The 9,262-nt window shown below is 43.9% G+C and overlaps 1 protein-coding gene across 1 annotated transcript in view; it reads left to right on the forward strand.

Annotated features, from left to right (window-relative positions):
• LOC139546584 (endothelial zinc finger protein induced by tumor necrosis factor alpha-like) overlaps nucleotides 1-9,262 on the forward strand; it is a 76,774-nt gene that overhangs the window by 26,297 nt on the left and 41,215 nt on the right. The gene's annotated exons all lie outside the window — the stretch shown is intronic.

The raw sequence follows: 9,262 nt of genomic DNA on the forward strand, positions 1-9,262 counted from the left end.
GTATTTTTATGTATGTATGAGTATTTACGTGTGTATGTACAGTTGAAGTCAGAAGTTTACATACACTTAGGTTGGAGTCATTAAAACTAGTTTTTCAACCACTCCACAAATTTCTTGTTAACAAACTATAGTTTTGGCAAGTCGGTTAGGACATCTACTTTGTGCATGACACAAGTAATTTTTCAAAAAATTGTTTACAGACAGATTATTTACTTATAATTCACTGTATCACAATTCCAGTGGGTCAGAGATTTACATACACTAAGTTGACTGTGCCTTTAAACAGCTTGGATAATTCCAGAAAATTATGGCATGGCTTTAGAAGCTTCTGATAGGCTAATTGCCATAATTTGAGTCAATTGGAGGTGTACCTGTGGATGTATTTCAAGGCCTACCTTCAAACTCAGTGCCTCTTTGCTTGACATCATGGGAAAATTTTAAGAAATCAGCCAAGACCTCAGAAACAAAAATTGTACAAATCTGGTTCATCCTTGGGAACAATTTCCAAACACCTGAAGGTACCACGCTCATCTGTACAAACAATATTACGCAAGTATAAACAACATGGGACCAGGCAGCCGTCATACCGCTCAGGAAGGAAACGTCTTCTGTCTCCTAGAGATGAACGTACTTTGGTGCGAAAAGTACAAATCAATCCCAGAACAACAGCGAAGGACCTTGTTTAGATGCTGGAGGAAACAGGTACAAAAGTATCTATATCCACAGTAAAACGAGTCCTATATCGACATAACCTGAAAGACCGCTCAGCAAGGAAGAAGCCACTGCTCCAAAACCGCCATAAAAAAGACAGACTACGGTTTGCAACTCCACATGGGGACAAAGATCGTACTTTTTGTAGAAATGTCTTCTGGTCTGATGACACACAAATAGAACTGTTTGGCCATGTTGACCATGTTTGGAGGAAAAAGGGGGAGGCTTGCAAGCCGAAGAACACTATCCCAACCGTGAAGCATGGGGGTGGCAGCATCATGTTGTGGGGGTGCTTTGCTGCAGGAGGGGCTGGTGTACTTCACAAAATGAATGGCATCATGAGGGAGGAAAATTATGTGGATATACTGAAGCAACATCTCAAGACATCAGTCAGGAAGTTAAAGCTTGGTCGCAAATGTGTCTTCCAAATGGACAATGGCCCCAAGCATACTTCCAAAGTTGTGGCAAAATGGCTTAAGGACAAAAAAGTCAAGGTATTGGAGTGTCCATCACAAAGCCCTGACCTCAATCCTATAGAAAATTTGTGGGCAGAACTGAAAAAGCGTGTGCGAGCAAGGAGGCCTACAAACCTGACTCAGTTACTGTTCCTAGGCCGTCATTGAGAATAAGAATTTGTTCTTAACTGACTTGCCTAGTTAAATATAGGTAAAAATGAAAGTTACACCAGCTCTGTCAGGAGGAATGGGCCAAAATTCACCCAACTTATTGTGGGAAGCTTGTGGAAGGCTCCCCGAAACGTTTGACCCAAGTTAAACAATTTTAAAGGCAACACTACCAAATACTAATTGAGTGTATGTAAACTTCTGACCCACTGGGAATGTGATGAAAGAAATAAATAAAAGCTGAAATAAATCATTCTCTCTACTATTATTCTGACATTTAACATTCTTAAAATAAAGTGGTGATCCTAACTGACCTAAAACAGGGAATTTGTACTTGGATTAAATGTCAGGAATTGTGAAAAAACTGAGTTTAAACGTATTTGGCGAAGGTGTATGTAAACGTCCGACTTCAACTGTATCTGTATATACAGTTCCAGTCTGGGCACACCAACTCATTCAAGGGTTTTTCTTTATTTTTACTACTCAACACAAATGTTTTGGTATTTTCACTCTCCAGACATTATTCCCTAAAGGTCTTAATGATGAAATGCCCTTGTTATGTTGTAAATGTGAACATGAACTAATGCCGCCGCCACTTCAGCCGACTCTGACGTTTCTTTCCTGCACTGTACCCAATGATTTATGAAAACATCCTTGATAGGTCGATGTCCTCGTTGTGGTTTTACAGACGTGTTTAACTTCTACTTGCTACGCATCCCGGATCCGGGAGCACCCCCCACAGTAAAAAAGCTGACTAGCATAGCCTAGCATAGCGTCACAAGTAAATATTAGCATCTAAATATCATTAAATCACAAGTCCAAGACACCAGATGAAAGATACAGATCTTGTGAATCCAGCCATCATTTCTGATTTTTAAAATGTTTTACAGGGAAGACCCAATATGTAAATCTATTAGCTAACCACGTTAGCAAAAGACACCACTTTTTTTACTCCACCAGTTTTTTACTCCATCAGTAGCTATCACTAATTCGACTAAATAAAGATATATATAGCCACTAACCAAGAAACAACTTCATAAGATGACAGTCTGATAACATATTTATGGTATAGCATATGTTTTTTTAGAAAAATGTGCATTTTTCAGGTATAAATCATAGATTACCATTGCAGCCACTATCACAAAACTCACCAAAGCGACTAGAATAACTACAGAGAGCAACGTGTATTACCTAATTACTCATCATAAAACATTTCTTAAAAATACACAGCATACAGCAATTGAAAGACACAGATCTTGTGAATCCAGACAATATTTCAGATTTTCTAAGTGTTTTACAGCGAAAACACAATATATCGTTATATTAGCATACCACATGAGCTAACATCACCCCAGCATTGATTCAAGCAAAAAGAGCGATAACGTTATCGCCACCAAAATATATTAATTTTTTCACTAACCTTCTCAGAATTCTTCAGATGACAGTCCTGTAACATCATATTACACAATGCATATAGAGTTTGTTCGAAAATGTGCATATTTAGCATCACAAATCGTGGTTATGCTATGTAATCAGTCAAAACATGGCATGCATTCTGGCCGGCGCCATCTTGGAAAGGCACCTAAGTTTACGATTATTTATCGATTAGATTGACTAAAAAAATACAGGTTGGACAGCTAATGAAAGATGCATTAGTTATTAATGCAACCGCTGATTTAGATTTTTAAAATTAACGTTACTAGACATACAGTGTGCGTTACAGCCAGACTAGTGCCAGCAATAATGGCCGACAAATGCGTTTACATTTTTCCACATAAATACGGAATAAAATCATAAATAGCTCTTACTTTTGGAAGAGCTTCCATCAGAATCTTGGGCAAGTTGTCCTTTGTCCAAAAGAATCGTTGCTTTGTTGTAAAACGTCCTCTTCTACTTCGGAACTAGCAGCTAACAATAGCTACGTGGCACACACATGTCCAAATCCTCAAACGCAATACTACGAAAATTCCGAAAATAGCAATATACTCGCATAAACTGATATAAATCGGTTTCAAATAACTTCGTTATGATGTTTCTAACACCTATATCGAATTAAATCACAGACGGATATATCTTAGGTCAATAACGAGAGCTTTTGAGCATGCCATTCTGATGTCCTCTCTTGCGTCTTGACGAACGTCCAAAAGAACGGACATGTCACTCCATTGCCTTTTATAAACTCTGAGAAACACGTAGAGACTCCATTCCACTTCTCATTGGTTACTGACATCCAGGGGAAGACGGGTGCAGTTCATTTCGATCCATAGGGCACACACAGAGCTTTAAACTGATCTGAGAACAGAGACTATTTTTCTGACCTTCGCATGTCCTGTCATGATTTTCGCTGTAGAAAGAGTTCTGGTTCACCCACAGACATAATTCAAACGGTTTTAGAAACTAGAGATTGTTTTCTATCCAATAGTAATAATAATATACATATTGTACGAGCAAGAATTGAGTACGAGGCAGTTTAATTTGGAGACGCAAAATGTCGAAGTTGAAACAGCACCCCCTGTAGTGACAAATACGTTTTTTATGTACACACTTTAGTAGAATACTTATAAAATACACCTTGTTATATTTGTTGACATGTTTATTTTCTTTGTACTCCAACCCCATTCGATGCATTGAACGGATGTGGGTGGAGCTATGTCTACATAAGGGTGCAAATGAAAAACACTCACAAAAGCTCTGACGAAGGCCTTGAGGCCGATACGTACACTCTAAAAAGAAAAGGTTCCTCGAGTATCCTCTATGTTTTTCGGAGAACCCTTTAAAAGCTTTTGGGGTTAATTTTGGAGTTAAATGTTGAACTAGCCTCCCCCTCCCCTGTTGTTATTATTATTAATAATACACATAACAATAACACAATTTTAGTTCTCAGTGTTTATCATGATGTCTCTAACGAGGAGAAGGACTCCGAGGGGACACTCCTCTAAATTGTCCAATTAACCCCTGGATGCCCTGTTAATTTAGAGGAATGTCCCCTCTGAGTCCTTCTCCACGTTAGAGACATCATGTTGACGGGAAAGGGCGTCTGCTTTCTGATTTTTGGATCACGGGTGATAGGCTAGAGTGAAGTTGAACCAGTTAACAAAACAGAGCCCACCTAGCCATGCGAGCGTTCAACCTCTTGGCTTCTTGAATGGAGACCAAGTTCTTATGGTCTGTTCAGATCACGAAAGGATGAGGTGCCCCCTCCAACCAGTGTCTCCACCCCTCAAGGGCCCACTCGACCACCAAGAGCTCCCGGTTGCCTACATCGTAGTTGCGTTACGTTGGTGAGAACCGCTTAGAAAGAAAGGCACATAGGTGCAGTCTCTTGTCCCCCTCGTTCCGCTGTGAAAGGACCGGTGTCCAAGCTGTCCACCTCTACCACGAAGGAAGGGACGAGTAGGATCAGGAGGTGAAACGTCCCCTTGATCTCCACGAATGCCCTGTCAGCCTCGGGGGGTCCAGCCAAAACGGGTCTGGGACTTGCGGGTTAAGGCCGTAAGAGGCGCTGCCACCCCAACAAAGTTGCGTTGCGGAGATCCAGTTTGGTGAAGAATTGGGCCCCCTTGGGCTAGCCCCGGACTTCAGGTGTAGGTGGTAACGATTCTTAATCGTAATCCTGTTCAGCCCTCGGTAATCGATGCAGGGGCGCAGACCTCCGTTAGGTAGAAGTATTTTGGAGGCAGAGCCGGAGAAGTCTTTTTTCTTCAATGGATGCAGGAGGACGAGGCGAGGCTCTTGGTTGGGGGTCTTAGACATTTTCGTCTGGCAGTTGTTACCCCAGTCTAGTAGGTGTCCCGTTGGACCAGGAGAGTATTGGGTTATGTAGCGCTAGCCAGGGGTACCCTAGGATAAGGGGGTTCTCAGGGGGGAGCAGTGATCAAAATAAAACTCAGTGGTTCATCCCAACCTGCAGTAGAACGGGTCTGATATTCCACCTGGCCGATGAACCAATGAGGCGTCCCATCGAGGGCTTGAATCTGCAGAGGGACATTTCACGCAGGGGATTTGTAATTCTATGGCGAAAGTCTTGATCAATTGTAGACCACATACAGGTCTAAAAAGATCCCTGTCATCTCATGCAAGACCAAGGAAGTAATATATCTCATCACCTGTTCATGTGGAAAAGCCTTAAGTAGGACCAACGAAAAGACAATTAAAACAACGCATAGCTGAACACCGCAGCTCAATCAGGTGTAAGAACACTGACTATCCAGTAGCAGATCACTTTGTTGAAGCTAACCATCCAATCTCCTCCCTCAAATACACAGGCATTGAGCATGTTGCTCTACCAAGGAGAGGAGGTAACATGGAGATCCTACAACTACAAAGGGAGGGTTACTGGATATCCTATCTGAAAACATTGACCCCTTAGTGGTCTGAATATTGACTTTGATCTCAGGCCCTTCTTATGAACAAATCTTTATTTTATGAACAAGTCTTATAAATTGCTGTAATCTTTAGAGCTTATTAGCATACACCTACTATGTAACCCCTGTTGATGATGCTCATTGTGCATTATGGTTGAACCAAAATATTACATGTAAACAAATATGAATACGAAACAATCATGTTCAACAATAATGTATGTTGATGCTAATATGATGTACAATATTCAATTATGTTTCTATATGAAAGAAATAGCGTAATATATTTAATATGCCATAAACTATTATTATATTTTTTTTTTACAGTTTCACCAATTCATTTTAATTAACTTAATCATTATGACACACCCCTTACTATTGTCACTAATTGCACTGTTTGACTACATAACCTGGTTTCAAGTGTTCATGACAGAAGGCACAGTGATGCTGAAAACGTTGGTAAATACCCATTAAATTGCTGGGAGTTTATATATATGGAGTGTGCGATTTTCTTTATTTTGATAGTTTGAAGTCTTGATCAATGAACACGTTATCCGTGGCCACGAAGGCTTGAATCTGGAACTGACGGATGTCCTAGACGGTGACTGGGTAGCCGGGGTGAAACAGCATGTCAGGGTCTCTCCTTGTCCTGGCGAGCGCTGGCACATTTCCCGTCAGCTCTGGGCATGTAGCACGAAGATGGCCGATACCTCCGAAATAGAGGCAGCGCCTGTCATGTTCCTGTGGGCTCAGACGTGTGCGTCCCAGCTGCATCCTCAATGCTGGGGTCGGCAGGCTTGGGGTGCTCAGGAAACCGGGATACTGGGTTGGTGTTCCTGTGGGCTCAGACGTGTGCGTCCCAGCTGCATCCTCAATGCTGGGGTCGGCAGGCTTGGGGTGCTCAGGAAACCGGGATACTGGGTTGGTGTTCCTGTGGGCTCAGACGTGTGCGTCCCAGCTGCATCCTCAATGCTGGGGTCGGCAGGCTTGGGGTGCTCAGGAAACCGGGATACTGGGGTGGTGTTCCTGTGGGCTCAGACGTGTGCGTCCCAGCTGCATCCTCAATGCTGGGGTCGGCAGGCTTGGGGTGCTCAGGAAACCGGGATACTGGGTTGGTGTTCCTGTGGGCTCAGACGTGTGTGTCCCAGCTGCATCCTCAATGCTGGGGTCGGCAGGCTTGGGGTGCTCAGGAAACCGGGATACTGGGTTGGTGTCAAAAAGACGCGGTTCTCACACATTCTTGAAGACTGTTGTCAATCCAGAGTTCCATCGTTATCAGGGACTCAAGGTCCTCTCCCAGTTCCCGAGAGGCCAGTTCATCCTTGATGGAGTTAGACAGACCCTGGTGGAAAGCGGTGACCAGTGGCTCAGTAGTCCACCCCCTCTCGGCGGTGACGCCTGTAGCACTGGGTGATGAGACTGGGGCATTGGCTCCTCCTGGGTTGGAGTTGCCAATACAGGGCTGAGATTAAATCGTACTACACCAGCTCCGACGCTCGTCTTATGTGGCAGGTTCTGCAAACCATTGCAGACTACAACGTGAAGCAAAGCCGAGAGCTGCCCAATGACACGAGCGTACCAGACGTGCTATATCACTTCTATGCTCGCTTCGAGGCAAGCAACACTGAGGCATGCACGTCGGCTCTCCGTAGCCATGGGGCTAGACAGATTACCAGGACGTGTGCTCCAGGCATGTGCTGACCAACTGGCAGGTGTCTTCACTGACATTTTCAACATGTCCCGGATTGAGTCTGTAATACCAACATGTTTCAAGCAGACCACCATAGTCCCTGTGCCCAAGAACACAAAGGCAACCTGCCTAAATGATTACAGACCCGTAGAACTCACGTCCGTAGCCATGAAGTGCTTTGAAAGGCTGGTAATGGCTCATATCATCACCATTATCCCAGAATCCCTAGACCCACTCAAATTTGCATACAGCCCAAACAGATCTTTAGATGATGCTATCTCTATTGCACTCCACACTGCCCTTTCCTTTCCCTTTCCCAACACCTACGTGCGAATGCTATTCATTGACTACAGCTCAGTGTTCAACACAATAGTACCCTCAAAGCTCATCACTAAGCTAAGGATCCTCGGACTAAACACCTCCCTCTGTAACTGGATCCTGGACTTCCTGACGGGCCGCCCCCAGATGGTGAGGGTAGGTAACAACACATCTGCCACGCTGATCCTCAACACTGGAGTCCCTCAAGGGTGCGTGCTCAGTCCCCTCCTGTACTCCATGTTCACCCATGACTGTGTGGCCAGGCACGACTCCAACACCATCATTAAGTTTGCAGATGACAAAACAGTGGCCGGCCTGATCACCGACAACGACGAGACAGCCTATAGGGAGGATTTCAGAGACCTGGCTGGGTGGTGCCAGAACAACAACCTCTCCCTCAGCGTAACCAAGACTAAGGAGATGATTGTGGACTACAGGAAAAGGAGGACCGAGCACGCCCCCATTCTCATTGATGGGGCTGTAGTGGAGCAGATTGAGAGCTTCAAGTTCCTTGGTGTCCACATCACCAACAAACTAGAATGGTCCAAACACACCAAAACATTCGTGAAGAGGGCACGACAAATCCGATTCCCCCTCAGGAAATTAAAAAGATTTGTCATGAGTCCTCAGATCCTCAAAAGATTCTACAGCTGCAACATTGAGAGCATTCTGACTGGCTGCATCACTGCCTGGTACGGCAACTGCTCGGCCTCCAACTACAAGGCACTACAGACTTCTACACCAGGCAGTGTCAGAGGAAGGCCCTAAAAATTGTCAAAGACCCCAGCCACCCCAGTCATAGACTGTTCTCTCTACTACCGCATGGCAAGCGGTACCGGAGTGCCAAGTCTAGGACCAAAAGGCTTCTAAACAGCTTTTGCCCCCAAGCCATAAGACTCCTGAACAGGTAATCAAATGGCTACCCGGACTATTTGCATTGTGTGTCCCCCCCAACCCTTTTTTTACGCTGCTGCTACTCTCTGTTTTTCATATATGCATAGTCACTTTAACTATACATTCATGTACATACTACCTCAATTAGCCAGACTAACCGGTGGGCCCCGCACATTGGCTACCCGGACTATCTGCATTGTGTCCCACCACCCGCCAACCCCTCATTTACGCTACTGCTACTCTCTGTTTATCATATATGCATAGTCACTTTAACCATACCAACATGTACATACTACCTCAATTAGTCCGACTAATCGGTGCCTGTATATAGCCTCGCTACTGTATATAGCCTCACTGCTGTATATAGCCTCGCTACTGTATATAGCCTCACTTCTGTATATAGCCTCACTACTGTATATAGCCTCGCTACTGTTATTATTCACTGTCTTTTTACTGTTGTTTTTTATTTCCTTACTTATCTATTGTTCACCTAATACCTATTTTTACTTAAAAATTGCATTGTTGATTAAGGGCTTGTAAGTAAACATTTCACTGTAAGGTCTACACCTGTTGTATTTACCTGATTTGGACTGTGGTTGGAGGAAGTCGGTAAGTGCCTCAGTAGTCCACCTACTCAATGCGGTGACGCCTGGTGATGAGACTTG

This window comes from Salvelinus alpinus, chromosome 2 (genome assembly GCF_045679555.1).
Source record: "Salvelinus alpinus chromosome 2, SLU_Salpinus.1, whole genome shotgun sequence".
Taxonomy (NCBI): domain Eukaryota; kingdom Metazoa; phylum Chordata; class Actinopteri; order Salmoniformes; family Salmonidae; genus Salvelinus; species Salvelinus alpinus.